Source organism: Ischnura elegans, chromosome 1, assembly GCF_921293095.1.
Source record: "Ischnura elegans chromosome 1, ioIscEleg1.1, whole genome shotgun sequence".
In the NCBI taxonomy this organism is placed as follows: domain Eukaryota; kingdom Metazoa; phylum Arthropoda; class Insecta; order Odonata; family Coenagrionidae; genus Ischnura; species Ischnura elegans.
The window spans coordinates 62279154-62300517 of NC_060246.1; the positions used below are offsets into that span (position 1 = coordinate 62279154).

General features: G+C 38.7%; 1 protein-coding gene across 1 annotated transcript in view; it reads right to left on the minus strand.

Moving 5' to 3' along the window:
• The window catches only part of LOC124161825, an 843682-nt gene that overhangs the window by 468139 nt on the left and 354179 nt on the right, over positions 1 to 21364 (minus strand). The window lies entirely within an intron of this gene.

A 21364-nucleotide genomic window follows, 5' to 3' on the forward strand; every position in this document is an offset into this window, starting at 1 on the left:
CCAAGCTTGGTATAGAATATTCTTTCTTTTAACTCGCACAGGTAAAACATTGATCTCGAAAAGACATTTTCACTAAGTTAACATCTTTTTAAAATACACCAAGGGTAAGTTCGCCAGGAAACAAATATTTAACTATTGACTCTACCAGTTCAAGGGCCTATAATAAGATCTAATCGAGCATAGGAACTTGGTTTAGCCGAAATGGATACTATCCCAGGGATCTTGAGTCGGGCAACAGAAATTTGGGAATATTATGCATCCATGGAAATTGAATGCAAATATTATGATCCCATCAGTATGCTTTTGTAAACCATACCTATCTAATGGAAGTGAAAGTAACAGCAACGCAATATACCTCAATACAGAACAATTAGTTTATGATTACCTCTCACTCTCCCAGTTACACAATATTTAACCACGCCTTCTTATTTCAAAACATAATCTACAGATTTTTCATTAAAATCACAATAGGGAGATGCTCTAAAAAAATTATTTTTTCAGTTTTACTTGGTCGTTAACACGCTTAGCGGTCAATGGTTCCCACAGACAATTTACTCATTGAAGGGTAATATTTCGATCCTGCTGCGTGGACAGTGGTGAAATTCGCATGAATTGCTTGGGAAAAATTCCTCTGAACTGGGAATGGAACCACGGACCTTTGGCTTTCCGCACCGATACGCAGACCACTGTAATATCCAGACTCATGAATTGACATGCCAAACCAAATGTTTCATAGTGCGATTCGATTCTCGGTCCGAGGGAATTTTTTATCATGGCAAATCATATGAATCCCTATATCAATATATGCATGGTTTTGCATATTGTCTTAAGACCTGGTATAACTTCGCTAAGTTTAACAGAAATGCAGTTTTTCGATAGAAGTCCGATATGAATCTCGCCTTCCGGGCTTTGGCCACTACAGCAGTGACGTGCGGGTTGTAGTAGATTCGGGGATCTAAGATGATGCCCGTATACCCTTGGAAAGCTTGTAATCTGTATCATTATAGAATGTCTGGCTTCGTGTTTTTATTAGGTCCAAGTATAAGAGACTGTTTTAAAAAAAAATATAAGCTTATTTTAATTTTCCCAGTTTTGTGCCCAAGTGTGAAATTTACTCAAGTGTTGCTTTAATTTTCTGATGTTTGTGTCAGCAAATGGATTGTGCTGAAAAGGCCGTATCGTCCGCACACTTAGGTAGTGTAGTTTGTGTATGTGTCGGTATGTCATCAGCGTATATTGTAAATCACTTAGCACTTACTTAGCAGCGAAACTTGGGGAACACCAGCTTCTGATGGTCGCTCCGAAAACAGAGTTTTGTCTTCGATATTTTAAACGAGCGATCGCAAAGAAAACTAAAAAAAGGGATAAAGAGGGCGATCAGTGGTATTTGGGGCTAATTTAGATACAACTAACCTATATACAAACACTTTGTAACAAACGTGACCAAAAGCGCTGGCAACGTCCAGAGACGCCGCGTCGGTTGGAAGTATCAGACAAATCCACGAGAGATATGCTCCACGTGGCGAAGGACTTTTGTATTCAACAAGTTTTCCGCCTGAGATCCAGTTCATCTGGAAGGATAATGCTAGTGTCTTTTGCAGGTCGCTCTAATTTCATGAACATTACACGTTTAAAAACTTTGGAAGGGTTTGATGAAAGTGTGATTGGTCTTCTGGGAACTGTGGCATTTTGGTTTGGGAATTAAATGTCTTCATACTTTCTTGGCCGACAGAATGGGAGGACTTAGTAAAATATAATCATTTAATTATTATAATTAATGTAATTATTTAATAGATCAGCAAGTAAGAATATTCCATGATTGCTTTAACAAAATTTTAGTGATGTCATCTAAACCGGGTACATGATGTTTGGAGAGATAACTGATAATTGATTCATTTCGGAAGGATTACTGATATCAAAAATTGGTTTCGGAGGCGAAAAAATACCAACGGCTGTGGTAATTCTATTACAAATGTTTCGCCTAGATTACGATTTTATGATGGGGGTCATAAATATATGCGTTATGGTGTTGATTATGGTTTAGGGGTCATTGTATTGAATTAGATTTAATTTTGATTATGCGTCTGGGTATTTTTGTTGCGTTCCAAATTGAATTGTCTTCAATGGAAAGTATGGAAAAATATGTATTTCGACGTTCTCATGAAGCATTTTAAGTTTCTCTTCAAAGTCTCCCACTTAGTTGGTTGTAGTGCATTCTGTCGATCGGATCACTGGTACATTGTCATCGCCTACGCTCAGCATTACAATGCTTAATCAGTTCTACAAGCTCGAGGTGGAATTTGTTCATCGCCAGCGGGGAGACTGGAACGGATTACGTAATTTTGTATTCGATGCGAGAAAGTAAGGTCATTTTCCTGTTAGTGAAGGTCATTTCCGTCCAAATCAGGAATAGACGGTGAATTTACAAAGAGAAGAGATTAAAACTTAGACTCATGGAATTGACTACATGGGACCAGTTGATTAACAATTCACACGGGGGATCAGTATTTCGTGGAAAAATGAGGTAATAAATATAATAGAGAAGTGATCTGAAGTGAAGAAATTAATAACAGAGGGAATTTACGAAATAGGAAGGTTTTAGGATAAAGAAAAATCTAAAATATTGGATGAAGCCGGACTTGAAGTTCAATAGTGTGTATAGGGGAGGGGGGGGGGGGAGAAAACTGAAATTGGTTTGCCTCATACGACTTTAGCTAAAATATTGCCAATTCCATTAGATTTTAAGGAATGTAAAGTATTATATTTCGCATTCCAGTCAGCCATGAAAAAACCACTCGAGTGCTCGTGAGTAGAACCCACAAGTACAAACTGCTAATTCTGCAAGTAGCCAGGTGGTAAACTGAGTGAATGTTTAATATACTGTGTTGTGTGCTGATTGAGATTTCAAGGGCTTCGAGATGCAGTAATTAGGTGACATAGAGGAATGAATAGTGAACAGATTTGTTAAGTAATACAGCTACTACCCCTCCTAGCGTTTCCCAACCAAGGCGTGGGCGTATGTGATATTGAGTGTGAGGAACTGGAACGCGTAGTTTTAAATATGTCTCCTATAGTAGAATTACCTTTATTTTATTGTAGAATTACCACGAGAGTATTTTGAGAGCGGGGACGCAGAGAGGCGTATTTTCCATTGTACAGAAACGGAGAGTAGCTGCTCCAAGATGAAGATTTTCCTCTCCTGAAGGTATTGGAACTGCCTTAGTTCGGAAAAAATATCCCGACACCATCGGAAAAGTTTCGCAGCAACGGAATAGGCTGAGGTCAAAGGTTGAAGTCGGCGAGGGAGTTTGATCGGAATTGGATCTTAGAGCCGGAAGAATTGCATGCTGTACTGTGATTGGCTGACATGATTGTCTAGCGTCAGCTGCATACGAAAACTCTTGTGGCTTTCAGATGTGATTGCTATGCAGAGCAAAGGACGGATGAGCTCAGGGAGCGGTCATTAGCGGTAATTTCGAAGCGATCACCTGTTCCCTGGCCTCTTTATGGCTTGAACAGCTTCGATAATAAGGTGGGTGGCTTTCTTGGCGCAAGTGGCATGTAGCAGGACAAGTGGACAAATGTACGTAGGGGATACGATGAGAACAGTAGCAATGAGGTTATAGGAATATCAAAGGCACCTCAGGTTCTTCCAACCCGAAAAATCTGCAATTTCAAGCCCTGCCATCAACCGCAGACGCCACAGTGGGCTGAAATCGAAACAAGCTGGCCAAAAATGATTTTTTCACTTTTAAATTTGAAAAAAAACGATTAAAATTAAAAATCATAGAATAATAAGTGATCATAACACTGAAATTATTTTTTTTCTAAGTATTTTTTTAACAGCAAAATATCTGTGAATTTAATATAAAATGATGTCAAAATTTTTTCCATTTTTTTTAATGCGACTGATGTTTTTTGCTACTGTTGCATTATGTTTTAAATTTCTAAATTTAAATCAAATCTTAATAACTATTAACATTTTAAGAATCCGTTTGAGTGAAAATTTGAATTTATTTGATAATTTTTATTAATTTTAATTAAACAATTAAAATGTCATATTTTTAACGTGTCTTTAACATATTGTAGAGGAAAACTGTATGTTTTTCACTTTGCTTCCCAAAGTGTTTTGTACCACATTTTAAAAAAAAGTGTCAGATTTAATTTTCAAATGAAAAATCCAGCCCCAATCTGCCACCCCGTCTCTTCTTTCAAGTTATGTGCGAGAATGTCCAACCGCCCGTCGCGGTGGTTAGACACCATCATTTGTTCAGACCTTGGTTTAGTCGAGGATAATTCTCCAAAAGTGAGACGAATTTACAGTTTTCTCACTTGCAAACATTTAAGATTCCATATTCGTCTTACTGTCCCAATTTTTCAATGGGCACATAACGTTTTCCATCAAAAGGCATATTATGGACTCAACGATTGCGCCAGCAAGTCAGAAGTTTGTCTCGGGAGGCGGGTGGATGCAAAGTATTATATTCTAATTCTTGCAAAACCCTATTCTAACCACTATGCACTCGCATATTCTGCTATCCGCACTCTCGTAGGTCTTTTATAGCTCCCATTAGCTCAAACACTGAAGGGCAACACGAGGAGCGGAACGCCGCCGCGGCGGCGGGCACTACCCTGCCGACCGCGTTAATACCTATTGTACTTGTAAACCCAACCTCCGTGTTATGAATCTTATCTAGCGTTTAAGAAGTTCTGTAATCGATACATAGCTGTACGTTCGTAGAAATACCGCTTATTACTTTATTGTCTCGGTCTATGAAGGGGATTTTGCACATTTGAGGATCGCTTCTCTACGACATCTGCGCAAGCGATTTCTAAGAAGTAGCTCACACGGGGTTGTCCACAAATGCTTCTTTCCAGTTGGTTGCAAAAATATTCCCTATCACGATTTTACCGAGAAAATTAATCAGCCATTATCTTCGTGAAAGCGAAAGGATCTCAGTACTTGTGCTACGGAAGCAAAGTACGAGGGTTCATTTTCCCTAGATCGTGAAATTTCAGCGTTGAGGCCAAACTACCACTACTGATAGTGAAGGATATCCCGGAGCGATAAAAGGTACGTTTTCCAAGTAAAATATCTCAGTGCAGTGTGTCTATTATCCAGGAAATGTTATTCTAATTTCGAGTTCCTAGTGCGTGATTTAGACTGATAATATTTCGGATGAGAAAAAAATGAAGCGCATGAAAGTAACCCGCAAAGAAATACCTGACGTTATTGCTAATGGAAGTGGAAATTCATTGTATTAAAAGCGTAAATTGGTCCTTCAATATCTTCATCATAAGTTAAACTTGGGTAAAGACGAGAAGACAAAAGAAAATTTGAAGAACGTCAAGAACAAATACTTTTTCAGTAGGTATTTTCAGAAATTGGAATATTGCAAGAGAACTTGCGACAGGTTTGAAGTAAAATTTCGATGTTAGTTAGAGAAGGATTAAACCATTCCCAGCGGATTTGCATACATCTCTTCTTGAGACTCCTTGCTCAGCTTGGTACCTGTATTGTTTAAGGTATTCCTATTGACTTTACCACACGCGAAAAATTTTGCGCTTAGCTAAAATGGGAGATATTTTCAAAAGGCTCCTCCTTACTTCGGATTCTCTAATATTATTAGAAATGAGCGTAGGAGTTTTAAAAGAAATGTTTCAAAGGATACACGAGACTTACTTTTATTAGAGGAGTCAACTTCTGATGAGGACAGTGGCGACTGGCAAACCGATTGAAAACTGGTACTGGGCTGGTAAATTTATTCCTTATGTTCTATTCATTTATGCTAATTTGTAATGGTTCATAAGTAATTTAATATGTTATGCTTACAATTGCATTTTTTTCAAAATATAAACTGTGTGCTAGGCGATTTCTTATGTGTTCTCTCAGAAAAAATGTTTACACAAAGTTCAACTGTTAATTGACTATATCATTAATAAAGTTTAAAAAAAATATTTTATGCATTTCATATAAACTTTTTTATTCAAATAATTAATTTTAATTTTAAATTACTTACTAATTATTGCTAACCTCTATTTTTAATGGAATTTTATATCGCTACTGAAGCGGTCCAAATAGCCGATTTTTGGATGTTTTTCAGTCTCAACGAATTTGTTTTTAAAAAATCCCGTGGCTAATTTTTCGGCAAAACGTCATTAGATTAATGTCATATAAATTAAACAAAAATAGTTGGAAATATTTCATTGAGCTACTTATAAAAATATGGAACATATGATTTTTTGCCAGCTTTTTTCGATTTCAGCCCACTTGAGCCGTTGGGACAGCCGTTGGGAAATTCCCGTGCCATGAGACAAAATTCTGAAGGAGATTAATAAAACAACCCATAGAGATCCGGCTTGAAGATAATAACTTCGATTGAAAAACAGAATAGGCGCTCAGTATCGTCTGGGAGCCGACGCTGACGAAGATCCGATCGACCCGCGATGGAAACAAACCGTCCAATCAGAATTCGGGAGAAGGATTATAATTGGGTATAAATATCGACTCGACAAACACTTAAAACTACTTTACACTTGGACCCGAACATAAAAAATTCAAATTAATGATTAAAGAGGGTAGGCGCCGACTCGTTTCCCGAAATGTCGGCTGCAATGCCAACAATCACATGCTAGGAAACTCTTATAAGTAGCCTTCCGAGATGCTGTACTCCGAGAAAACGCGAGAAAATACTTCAATATTCAAAAAATCTTCCCCATTCAAATTTGAAATTTTTAAATTAATTTATACCGTTGGATTCATATCCCTTGCCTTGGAAATTTCGCGCTGCGGCGACGTCCGTGACTGAATTCTCCTCCCCCATATTCTCACTACTCACGCGAATCGGCTTCGTTAGCCACCTATCACAGTCCTTGTACTTCCTGCCCGGCCATCTTTGCTCTCTCACCATCCCTTCCTCGCGGTAATGTCCCTCGCGCCCTTTTTACCGAAACCGACACGGAATCCGCCAACGCTCCTTTTCCCAGTCATCTGCTCATCCGCTCTCCTCCTTTTCAGCCCTGCGGTTTCTCCACCACCCCTTTCTATTCCCTCCAGGCCTCGCAACCAATTATTTTGCCCCACTCCTCGTTCCGAATCTGCCCTCAATTCCCCATGCCACCTACTCCCCAAAAAAACAGTCACTCCACGGTGAATGATGGTTAAATATTGAATAAGGTGGGACTTAATTCTGGATCTAATATTTAATTTCCTGAAAAATTATTCAACCGAAAAAACATTTTTCTCTCAATCATCAATCATTTCCCTTTATTCGTGAAGCACATATTTTTTTAACTCTCCACTTGACATCCTCCAAATTTCAACCACGAAGGAAAATAGAAGGACTTTCCTCACTACTATTTTCTTATTTTAACCCCTCCGTAACAAGGCGATCAAATTAAGATGATCAGTATTTTGACATGAAAGATAAGTCGAAACCCATCAGTTTTTATGTACTTACAAAGCGATCAAATTGGTTAATTTTCACTCAAGCCTCCAAATACGGTTAGTTCAGACTACTGGGGCTGAGAGAATAATGACATCACATGCAACCATATAATAATAAGAGGCCCATATGAGATCCAAAACTACTCACTTCAGGAATAGCAAAAATTAACCCCGCTACCACCAAGGAAGATTTTTAAACACATTTAAACGCTATTAATAGGATCAAAAGGAACGTGAAGTCGATATAAAAGATAACCTGGCAGTAAAGAAGTTATACGTAGACTATTTTTACCGCTAGTACCAAGAATTACTGTAATAAAATAGAATCAAAAATAGCGCGGATGTTATTGTCAGTAAGTTGATGTCTCTCCTCAATCCTTTTGGTAATTATTAGTGGTGCAGGAGAAAAAATATCATATTCACAAGGATGACCCATATGATGCATAGTCCTTAGAAAGCCCAGGAGTCGTAATATAAATCTTAGGTCCTGAGAAACTATGTAACCCGATTTTTACGGAAATTCCCTAGGGAATGAAATTAGTGTAATATAATGAACATTTTTCAAAACATTTACGAAGCAAATATTGGGAAAAAAATAATCTACTACGATTATAGTCTAAAATTATGGATTCCCGTTGAAATATGTAGAACAAATTCACATTGTTATCACTAAAAATAACTAAGTTTATTCTTCCAATACAGATAAATATGCCCAAATCTGCAGTAGGACGTCTATAACCAGAATAAAAACAAAAGGAATGTGATTTAACCTTTAAATAATAGAAATACCAACTCAGAGCAGTAGCTTATTAACAAGTTTGTGTCTTTCAAGTTTTTGTAATTCAGTTCACGGAGTTTCCTACGTGAACGCATAAAATTAGGTTTTTCTTTTGTTTACGCATCTCTGTACTCATTTCAAATATCAAGAGGAAATTTCTGAAGTACTCTAAAGAAGCAATGACAAGAATAGGCATCAAAAGCATAGTATGGAGTATGTAACTGCAAAGATCCAATGACGAAGATACGCATTAAATCCAAAAATTAGCGTGCGGCGCCCATAATTAATCAAACATTTGCAGGCAGCAATAAAAGTGCCATGCGAGCAGAAAGACTCGGAAGCACCTTTCTTTCCTGCCACTCTGCCTCCCTTAAGCGTCCTCTCTCCGTCCCGTTTACGCTCCGCGCAGTTCCTCCCTGTTAAAGACGCACCGCCAACCTTTTCAGATCCCCCCCCCCACCCTATTTCTCCCACCAAGACCCTTTTATATAACCTCCACGCATATGTATCTCTCTCCCATCTTCCTCCATCATCTCCGAATTCCCATGCAACGCTCCTTCTCCACTTTCCCACCACACACTAGATGCCCCGGTCCCGCTTACTGCTTCCCGCGCCCCCCTTCCCACAAACGCTGAACTTAGAACTCTTTCCACCACCCTCACCGCTCCACCATTCGGCTCCAGTGTGGAGTTCCCCTCTCAGAGAGAGAGAGAGAGAGAGAGAGAGAGAGAGAGAGAGAGCAATGATATATATCTTCTGCGGCGTCGGCTTCTTTTTCCTCTCCATTCAAATATTCAGATGCGGCGTGAGGTGGAGGGGCAGGGATGTGTGTTTACGGACGCGTGTTTGTGCGTGTGTGGGAAGAATTCGAGGAAGATGGAGTGTGGCAGAGGGGATGGTCGTTGGTTTTTTTTCTTTTTTTTGAATTTCAGTCTTATGTGGTACGTGCGGGAGGGACGGATGAGAGAGGTTGGCCGAAGTGAATTTATATAATAAGGGAAGAGATGTAGAGACTGAATTGGATTAAGTGGGGGGGGGGGGGGGGGTACGGAATTGGTGGAAAACTTGATAGCAGAGGGCATTTTTCTTTGTTTTTCTCTCCCTCCACTCAACCTTTCACTCTTTCAGCTAGGAAATATAACGAGAGAGAAAGAGAATTAGCAACCGTCGACTGTGGAATCCAGTTATGTGTTAAGCGTCAGATATACGCGATGGCACGGTGGCTACCAGGAGTTACGAATTTTCGTTCACGGATGCCTCCATTACTCAATTGCATACCAGTGTTTATAGACGCTAACTACGGTATTTCCAATGCGGTGTAATATTTTTCGAGAGGTGCAGAAGAGATAATATTATATCCTATGCAGCACCCAATACACAATAAAGGTGTTAGAAATAAAAAAATAGTTAATGCGAAGAATATTTGTCGATTAATCTTACACGATCGTTATTGAAAATGGATATATGAATAAAAATACTTCTGAGAAACACTAAATTTAATACTAAGGATTTAAAATACTCGACTGACGATCTTTTTATTCCAAGTTTGGTGCGTGATTGTAATCGCACAAAATTACCGTTTGTTTTGGGACAAAGCAGTAGTGTTTACCAAAATTTGCGAACAGAAATGTCCTTCGCAGGGAAATTACGAATACAATTTATATGCAAATTACATCATTAATGTAATAAGCTGTGGCTGAGAGCATTATCAGTGGCAGCTAGCGATGGCCTGTTATCCACAATATGCATTCCATTCCATTGAATAATCATCTCTATTATGATACGCAATTATACAACGTTGCTATTTTCGCATTACTGCACAACGATAATGTACGCATTTAAAGTTTTTCATACCACAGTTTTATCGATAGCCTATTGGGTTGAAATCAAATTATTTATTTTTATGCAAGAGATATGAATTAAATATGTGTAAAAAAAGGGCAATGAAATTTGAAAGGGGTAGCTATTAATAATGAAATAAATGCTGTTCACTGCCGCCGCTTTCGATTTTCAAATTATTCTCTAGATATTTTTTATCAAAGCAATTCGAGAATTAAAGCAATCACGCTCAAACAACACAGCGTGTTCTACTCAATTTCATTACTACTTGTGAATTACGATATTATTTTAATGACAATTTTAGTTAAACGCCATTGTTTAGGGTAATCAGGGCGCTTTATGAATATTCCGTAGTAATTAGGGTTGATTTGTGTTGAAGTCCATCACAAAAGGGAACAATTTTATATCCACAGCTCGCTTATTTTTGAACCAAATTAAATAAAAAATGGAAAAATAAAAATCCCACAGAGAATCGTGGACTTCTTTTAGCCTTTTTTTGTTTTGACTGTGCAAATAATTGAGGCACTCGGAATAAATAGCAGTATTCGAAGCCCAGCGAGCGGTTTACTAAAAAAAAGTGCAAACATTTGAACTTTGTCAAGAAAAAATCCAATGTTGAAAATAATTACTGTAAAGAGACTACAACTTGATGAGAACAACAGCCGCGGAGTTGAACTACCGATGAGTTTTAATATTAAAAATGTTAAAATTTACCTACTTTAATTGATTTCTCAAACGCTTATAAGCAGTGCTTGACCACGCTACTTGCCAAGTATTTATTGCTCAATGGAATACGTTCATGAAGAAAGAAGTTCGTACCTACCACTATTGCTAATGAATCCTGAATTCCAACGGGTTTTAAATCCTTTTCTGTTATGCATATTCAGGTATACCCTAAATCCAACTCATAGAGATTCCCACTGTCACTAAGCCTCTATAAAACACTATAATAATAAACCTTTAAGCATATATTCCATTAATATTTGGTAGCTATTTTTGCGTATGTTGACTTTGGGTGATAACATTTTCACCTTTCGTCCATTTAGCACCATCAAGGTGAAACTATTGCCACACCAAACTAACATACGCCGACGAAGCACTGGATAACGAAGAGACCTTCTGACAGACGCTGCTACGCATTAATTTTATTTGCGCATATTTGCTTTTTAATGGAAATAAATTTTCTTTTGAAACATAATATCCCTGCAAAAGAATAAAATAAAAATAAAGGGTCTAAGTGTGCGTTTGCGCAAAGAGCATGTTTAAGTACGATCGGTGCACGTTTGCTTAGCTCTTGCGTATTTATCTACGCATTCAAGTTTCCTTCACGCTTCGAGCACGTTCACTCCCATCACCAAGATTCTCACCCGCTTCCTTCACTGCTGTCGTACGTTTTTTGCATTGAACTCATGTTTTACGCTAAATGAACGCATGACTCAAGCCACACAAATGATTTAAGGAAAGGGATTGGAGTTGTGAGTGTACGTCTGGTGCACACCTCAGTTCATTTTCGCTCGTGCACTTCTTTCTTAGGTATGATAATTCCGCGTTGGTCTTCATGGCGATTACAGAGTCTAAAGTATTCCGAAGTGTATGATAACTTATTTTTTAATAAAGGTCCCTTTAACCCATCAACTATGTAACATAGACTAAATGCTCTGCCTATAAGTGGAACCCTTAAACAGAAAAAGAGAAAACACCATAAATACAATTTTTGGTACAAATAATACCGACAAGGTGCTAGCTACTCTGATTTCAGTGCGAGGCACAAGTAACTCTGCGGTGGCAGCACCACAAGGCGGAGAAAATTTTATTTAGACATGCAGAACCAGGAAGAGAATTCAGGTAGGATTTGTTGTGAGTGCGCGAAGACATTTAGAGGCTTAGAAGGGAACCTTTGTGAACTGAAGAGGTGAATGAACTAAGAAAATGATGGAACATGTTTGTTCGTCTCAGCAGTTTACAAGGCAAATACAAGATACGACTGTGTAAATACATAGATACGACTCAAAGAAGCAAAATTAAAACAGCGTGTCATCAGCCTTATACTCGGATGAGGGAGAAATGTCTTTTTATCAAATAGAGGCACTATTTACCATTTGAGACAATAAGGGTTCTTCCGCGTTTAACATCCTTACCTCTTGTGGCAGAAGCTCAAAGTCGAACGAAATATTTTCATAATACGATTAATTTGCACAATAAGCGAGGACATAGACTGTGCACCTTGTAACCGAAGGATGCAACCAGAAATTCGTTCACTTCCTTGTTTAACGTAAGCAAGCTCCAGGGTAAAAAGTATAACGAAAAAGGAACTTTTAATCACTGATTATCTTGGCACTTTATAATTTAAAGTCATAGAAAATATTAATAAACTGATTTATTTATCAGATCAATTGGTATTGCATTTCATTTTATATCACTTAAACTCCTATTTACAAACAGGACCAATTAATTTAAATAGATTTACACTGAAATCAATCCTAAGATTAATACTGACCAAACATAAACAGTTATTATTACATAGGTATTACCTTCATCAACAGATATAGGCAATAGAAAAAAAATATTTGCGAGGCACAATTTTACTTCCAAAAATTTTAGAATAGTCTCAGAATATAAAAACGTGATAAAGGTTGTTGACGCCAAACTTTTTCCATGGCCTCGAAAATCAAACAAGCAAAGCTCATAACAGACACTACTGATCTCGTTTCCAAAACCTAAGCAACAAGCTTGTAACTCTGTGCTCGAGAACACCACTCAATACTCCCCGCCTAATAAACACTACAACATCGAGCAAACGCCGAGCTTTAACTAGACCGCCGAGCGCGTCACACAGCCCTAGATCCGCAATCGACGCATCGTAACGACACACCAAGGAGGTCGGGCGAGGGGCGCAATCAAAGACTTGTAATGAGAAGGGCGATAATGGAGAGAATTAAGGGTGAGTAGGGCTGAGAGTGAGGGATATTGAGTGGGATCGTTTTGGGTCAGGAAGTGAAGCGACTCGGTGATAGCGCTTGAGTTTGAATGGAAGGCGTTCTGTGTGTGGAGAGAGAGAGGGATTCCTGTTTTTAGGGGGTCAGGAGGGAAAGAGAGAGGCAAACGTACGGAGGGAATGGGATAGGTCACAACACGCGGTGGAGGGTTAGGGGTGGACGGTGAGTGTGGCTTGTTCCGGGAAAGAAGTCGAGGCCATACGGGAGAGGAAGTGCATGGAACGAGCGGAACAGATTGGCGGCATCGAGACGATGAATGGCCTCGGCTCGCAATGGCCAGTAATGGACGCGGCGGTAATTCATTGGGAGGCGAGCGAGGGACAGCGACGGAGAGGGGAAACAATGCAATCAGGGACGGACACGGAGGATTCCGGACTGTGTTTTCACGGGAGGTGGGAATAAGGTAACAGGCAGAATGGTCGAGTCGGAGAGATGAGCGGGAGATGGCTGAGTGAGTTAGGGCAACTCCTTTTTCCCCCGCACCACACGTCCTCCCGCGTTAAAATGGGAGTCGCATTGGTGGGATGTATTTATTCCGAGCGGCGCGAGAACACGATGGGTTATTACCGTCCATCGGGGAGTCATCCTCGCTGTCCGTAACTGCCCTGAAGGCGGAGAGTTCGGGAACGAACAAGGGAAAAAGGTGACCGGGAGTTGGGTAAGGTGTTGTTGGGAAAAAACCACGCTGCCTACCGCTGTCGGCGATTTTTTATTACCGTCGGCTCAACTAAAAAAAAAATATTTTTACTAACCCTTATTCCATTCTCATCCTTATTCTGCTCCTTAGATTCTCGTTACAGAGCTCGATCATACTAAGTTTATGACTGATTTAGATCACTCACACGGTTTTTTAATCTTAAATTTTTTTAAAGATATAAGTATGATACTAAGTACCCTCCACAAAGCATCCAAGCAGGGATTGAGTAATTTCTGCAAAGAAACACCGTCACGGCCGACATTTGGACGCTTAAATATATCATAGTATAGTAATTAACATATTTCCGACGTCTCTACACTTTTTTCGGACGCAATTGCTGCAGAATTAATTATAGAATTAATATAAGCCACTAAGAAATGAACGAAGGCTGAGTTACATTTTTATTTTCTGAACGGCGATATGGCTTTAATAAACGCAAACCTGGTATCCCATAACTCTTTTGTATAGGTTACCTTTACGGTAGCTACTTATTTGGAGGATACATCCGAGATTTAATGTTATTGGCCCAATACGGTAGGGTGGAGAGAAACCCGGCATCGTCATTCGCCTACTTTTTATGAAATACTATTAAAAGGTCGCATGGCAAACATCCCATCCGAAGGACGGAAGGCAATGCTTGTAAGTACCCTCCACAAAGAATTCAAGCGGGGATTGAGTAATTTCTTAAAAAAACACCGTCAAGGCGGAGATTTGAACCCGAGCCTACAGATTTGGAATGCAACATTCCAGCCATCACACTAAGTCAGTTATCGAGTTACTTTCAAACCCTGAAGAATACCATTCAGCATTTCATTGAGTTGACCACTTAATGCAATATATTATACTTTTACAGTGGTAGATGACGGAATGGACATTAAAATATATCATAGTATATGAATTAACATATTTAAGACGTCTCTAAACTTTTTCCTGACGCAATTACCGCACACAGAATTAATGGTCACTAAGAAATAAATGAAGGCTGAGATGCGTTTCTATTTTATGAACGGCAATGCGGATTTGACAAACGCAAACCTGGTATGCCAATACCTCGCTTCCCTGTTAATATACAAGAGAACGTCTAAGTGTAGTAACACATTTCCCTGACAATGTGATTTCTCGTCCTTCCTTGGAACCTTTGTTCCAAATGACGACAGACAAAATATCAATTAGTACCATCAAACCTATGAATTGTGTTTTTTGCTCAACTTATCAGCATGATCATTAAATATCTAATCTTATCAAACCCTATTTCAATAAAATTAACCCTCTTAAAGCGTAAATGGATAATCCGATTAATGTATGGAAAATAAAGGAAGGAAATTTACCTTTTCCTGTTGAAATGGTGTTTCTTTTAACCAGATCTCATAAAACTCTGACTTGAGATGGTCTTGTATGTACGTAAGTCTTTTCTGATATAATGAACAAAGACCCTTCGTGAGTGATTAAAATACTTCTTCCCAAGAGTATTTGACAGTTATTTCAAACCCACACATTTATTAAAGACGTCCAGCAACACCTGAACGAGAAGTTTTTATTAATCACTATCTGTTTCAAGCTGGAACTTTGATAAGATCTGCCAGGATTTAATAATATTAATGATTTATTCCTCCACCATGGAAATCTAAAACCTCTTTGGGTGAAAATTAATATAAGGGAGACGCAAGACTATATTAGCATGACCTAAATCTTGCAACCGGTGCTATTGTTCAGTAATATTTTTTTCTTTTACAGCGAGCTCTCAGTCTTTCATAGTTATCGAACTAAAAAAAGGGACAGCATATATACGAGCCTATTGTAACACAGGACAGAAAAGCAGCTCGACTCATGTCACAGGTGATTATTAAATGTTGACGGAGAATGCCGGATGAGAATGTCAGGTTAGATGAAGATTCCACGCCCGTCAAGCTAACGCCGGAGGATTCTGATTGAAAGGAAAAAAATATATTGAAATGTCACTGTAGATATTGATGCGGGAGAAGAACCGAGAAACCAATACAAGATAATGAAATTGAACATAATAAAGGATTTTCTTTTAATTATTACCGGAAACTGATAACAAATCATACCAGATTCATTAATTTCCAGGAGCCTTGATTAAAATTCCCACAACCAAACAAAGTAACTAAAGATGTGGATAAGGATAGAAATTTATTTTTTCCTATACAGGTAACCTTACCACATTAAATCCATGTTAAATTCCCGATTTTTAATTATAAATAAATCGTTAAGAAGTGAAAAACTTCAAGTTTGACCAAATACATATAAAAATACATGACCATGTAAAATGTAAAGTGAGAGAGAATTCCCTGACTTAGGAATAATTCCCCTTACTCTTGGATATAACAACACGCTGTAAAAATAATTATACTATTTGAGTAAATACGTGAGTAATTTTAGTGAATGTAGATGTTTTAATGGATATACGAACTGGAAAATGAACATGATTCTTTTAAACCATATTAAAGAATATGATACCTAGCAAAGTACCGTATTCAATTAAAAAAAACATACATTAAAATCTTTCAAAGCAGCTGGAAATTACTAGAGGAAAAAATTGTTTTGTTTTTGATGAATATTAAATTTTTTTATCTCTAAAACGCAGAATAATACGCTTATACCAGAAAGCTTGAATTGAGCTCTCAGTATATGAGAATGTGTTTAATACAAATTAACCTTACAAATAAGCGTAAAACTTGAAAAAGTTTTCTTCTGGAAGGAGTATAATTACCTAAAAAATTGATCCAGAGTATTTTATGCTAGTGAGGAATACATAGATTTTCATCCATGGACGACAATGAATAATCTTGTAGGCTCTTCAACTCCTTCAGTAGCTTCAAAGCATCAGAGAGAAGTAAAACCTTGCTCAATGTGACGGAAAGCGGCGTCCCATCCCGAGGGGAGACAAGGGGAGTTGGCGGCAAAGCCACAGATGAGCAAAGCGGCAAGTGAATCCGAGTGACCACGACGGCGGACAAGCGAGTCGACATCCAGCAACGTATGCCTCCCGAGGGTGAAGTGCCAAGGAGAAAGTCATTAGTCCCTGAGGATATACCGACACGAAGCTACGGCCGCAGCCTTTGTTTAATCATTGCACACACGCGCGCGGACTCGACGGAAAGTCCTTGACATGCACGGAGCACGTCTGGAAGCAGAGAATTTTTTTTCCTAGACATCCACGTCAGACTCCTCCACTTTAGGTCGAGATAATAAATAATATTCGCGGCACCTCACCCTTATCCATGGGAAGCACAGTGTAAACTAATGTCATAGTGTCCGTAATCTAATTTTCTCTAGGATCTACACGTGCGGAAGAAATAGGGTGTTATTGTGGTCATAAAAAAATGAGCATGGAGATTGAAGTTTTTCCGAGTCCAGTGTGAAAATTATGGAGAAAGTAATTTTAGATATGTAACTGATATTCTGGGTACCAGGATACATAAATATATGAAAAATATTCTAAAGTTCCTTGAAAATGATAGAAATACAATTAATCCATCCATAGATGAAACTCTTTCAAGCTTATAAGAGGGTAATAGGAGGCTCTAGATATAAGGTTCAACCCGTAAATTCTTCCTGCACCTGATCTATGCAATAGTACTCGGTGAGCAAATTCTCAAGTTTCTGTAGCAGGGATCAAATGATTGGCAAATTTTTTTCCGAGCTTTTCTCATACTATGCTTCGCGTGCTTCCAGATTCTGCTTAGAGGAGCCAATATTTTATCATATATACTTCAACCTCGGCAACTCCAACGGTATAAGTTCCTATATCAGCTTTTTTGATGTAAAAGGAAAATATGACAACCTTATCAATACTTATGTTGGATAAAATGCGCCACCATTAAGTGTGCATATAATGCAAATAAATATTATATAAGAAAAAATTCAATTTTAACAATAAAGCGCCAATTAAAATTACCCAGAAAGGATATCGAAAGCAGAAGGAAAGGTATTGTATTTTAGGAAGCCGAGTACCTATGAACGAAGCAAAAAGGAAATTGTGAAATAGCACAAAATTAGAGGGCATTATGCAAAAAAAAGACTCTACATTTAGAAATATTCAAACATAAAGGTTAGCAAACAGTTTCTAAGATGCTACAGTCTGATTAAGTTTCTTGACGAAGAGAGATACGGAGATTAAAACCAACAGAGAGGTCAAGAGAGGCAGACTTTAAAATAAGGAGTAAAAGAAGAATGAAAACAGCGAGTAAGCGATCTCCATAAAAAACTGCCCCTAAAATTTCCTCGACAGACGTAGGTACTGCGGGGGTATTAGGACACAAACCATGAAACTGTAAGAGGACATTTAGGTGCATAGAAACAATAAACTAGGCGCACGTTGTGAGAGACTGACTCAAATACTCAATTTGGATAAAAGACCTTCATTGTTGCGGGGTAAAACGAATTCCTCCATCTACCCGTTGGGAATAATGTTTCGATTATTTTATCCATTCTGTCGGGCCTGGAAATACAATACTATTCTAAGATGTTGCTCTCTGTGTCACTCGGAAAGATATTCGTTCTTAATTTATAAATCGATGTGAGCCTAGCAAGAAACTTCCAATACTGCAGCTGCTCCAAGCCTAATTCGTACAAAACCTGTGTAACGCTCTATGTTCGCTCCTAGCAACTTTTGTCGAACAGCGCCGCTATCATTTCTAGTGATTTCACGGTCTAATTCTTTTGCGCTGGATTTAATATGACTTCTGAATATACGAAGTGTGGGCTAACGAATGCAAAGTAGCACCTCTCATTCCCTTTTTGGTCCGAGAAACTTACCAAGGGACGCTTTTAAGAATTCTAGCTTCCTTTCCAAGGCTTGTTCACAAAGTTTTCTTGTATGTGATTCCCACGATGAGTTGGAAGATATAGTGGCAAGAAAAAAGTCTAACTTTGGAGAGGTTCAGCATTTTTAATTGAAGCAGCCCAAATGTACTATATGAAATACACGATAGATATGATGAGTTGCAGTTGTACTTGACCTCGTCCACCTCGAGGTAACCTCGTCCACCAGAGGCGCCTCTTCAGGTGCAATGTAAGTTGAGGCGGGGAAAAGGAAATGGGATGTAATATTTGATTCGAGAAAGTAATAATCAGTCTTAAGTAGAACTGGCACAAAAACTAAATAGGAATAACAAAAAAGACCATCAAAATGCATAAAAAACAGCTGGGGAGGTGAATGTACTCTGAAATAATAAGAAAAAGACATGCATGCAGCTGTTGGAGCGTAGTGCATTCACCCAGGGCCACTGCTCTCCCCACTAGCGGCGCAGGGAGCGTGGGTAACGGGGGATATCGTGTCTCGCGCCCGCCGCGACCACTGCGCGTCGCCGAGAGTGGCTGATCGCCGAGGGGATGAGGCGCAGACACGGTCACCCTCCGCACCGACCTGCGGCTAATCTGAGCAGCATCGGGACCCAATGCGAAACGGGTGAGGCATGGAGAGAGGCCTGTTAATTTGCGGCCCGCGCGCCATGTTTGTAACCGAGGCGGGGAGGCGGCGCCCATCACTCACCGCGCTCCAATATTGTGTGCAATGGACAGACCACCCTTCCGATACATATATTCCTATCTCTCTCTCTCTCTCCCACTCGCGATGCCTCCCACTCCGCACAACACAGATACACATGTATACATGCTGCACCCACTACGGTTACATTCTCGCGAGCCTTGGGTGGCACTCTGGTCAACCTTTCGGAAGCTCATGATTCCTTGACTCCCTCTCTCTCTCTTTCTCCTACCGTAGCCTGTTGTACCAAGGGACGGTATTACTACTGCCAGAGGGTTTGATACCCAGCAAACATGAAATAAGCATTTTTATTGAAAAAATCTCAAAAAACCTACGCATCTAATCATGGATGATTTAAACGAAAATAACAACAATTAATAGTGAAAAGCTTTATGCAGGTTGACAAAAAATACAGAGTATCATTGTGGATCAATCAGGTACCTGTGGGTCAATTAGATCAATATACAGCGTGGGTCAAACAATATCACTCGGTGCCGACTTGACATTTTGAAGGTGTTCATGAATAAGAAACTTGAACTTTTCAAATTTTTTTTTAGTAATATGCGTTTCGGCTACAAAGAGTCATCGTCATCTGCAAGATTGTGATGATTAAAACCGTGGAAAAGTGCCACAAGTTATTCAAATTTTGCATATAAATTCGAACAAATTGTAAAAGACAAACTTCCATTTATGAATACTTTTTCTATGAAAGAAAATAAAACGTTTGAAAAATACTTTGGATATGCATATGGAAAATTTATTGGCAATAAATGGACCACAGAAACCAAAGTGAATACGGCCATTAGCTAATGATAATTCAAACAAAACCCTCATTTATGTATTAAATATATTGGTACGCCCCACCAGAGATTCAACTGGCCCACATAGCTAGGTGTATCAGAATAGGGATTGTGCTGAAACGTAGAAAGCAACGATGGCAGGAAGAGAAGACAAAGCTATTAACTTCATACCTAGAAAAACTAACCGACGCCACCGCCATGAGTTAGGGTTGTAGCGAGAGTGGTTTGTCACTTGCTTTAAATCGGCAGGCAGGTTGATGCTTTTAACTACTTCGTTCACGAAAATTGTTTCCGAGGATTTAAAATTTACTGTGTACATTGCAAAGGTGAAATTGAAAGATTTTATAACATTCACTTTGATATAGAGCATACTATTCCGGTTTTTAAAATAAAGGAAAATGGTGCAGCAATGGCAAGGTTTAAGTGTGATCAATATTCACTTTATATGATCGATCAGTAAAAATTATTTGGAATTGTCATATTTCACCAATTAAGCGGTAAACCCAGTGGAAAGTAATAATTAAATGATGACGTTGAACGATCATGTGCCAAGAACATCATGCGCACATTAATTCTGTAAAAAAGTAAGAAATAATTTCTAATTTTAAAGAATTAATCTGGAAGGAATATCGGATAAACATGACAATGCAGTTTTACGAGGCGTCGAGGGCTGTATCAGTAGAATAGGGAGTTATAATGGGAAGGATCAGCAGTTGCGTCAGCTAAACTCAGTTTTTAAGAAGTCGGAAAAAAATAATTGCGAAAGAACAGGCTGCAGGCGTTAAAACAATTGTGCATCTAAAGATGATTAAAAACTAAGTCGAATACATAGCAAGTTTAACGGAGTAACCTTGAAATGAGCAGTGATAACTGGAAGGTAATGGATACGATTAAGTTAAAGGGATTGATGAGGTACTCAGATGAGATGAAGAGATACCATAATCAGGAAGAAATTTTATAAAAGGGGGGGAATTAATAAAACTGCCTATGTGGATTACAGGCATTAAAAGATAATGCAGACATTAAACAGATTCCGAGTAAAATTGTTATTGTCTTTATAAAGTAACTAGCTCACCCGGCGAACTTCGTACCGCCTAACAATCAATGAACTTACAGTTTACTTACACCATTTATAAATCAGGAGCGGCTGTATCGTTTTTAATCATGTTTAATTTATTATAATAAAATAAGGATACAAATTCAATAAAACTACGTAAATGAGTACCAAAATTGCTTGTCAGAAAGACATTTTCTTTATTGCATCTACATAGGGTGAATCGGAGCACGTTTACGCGGAT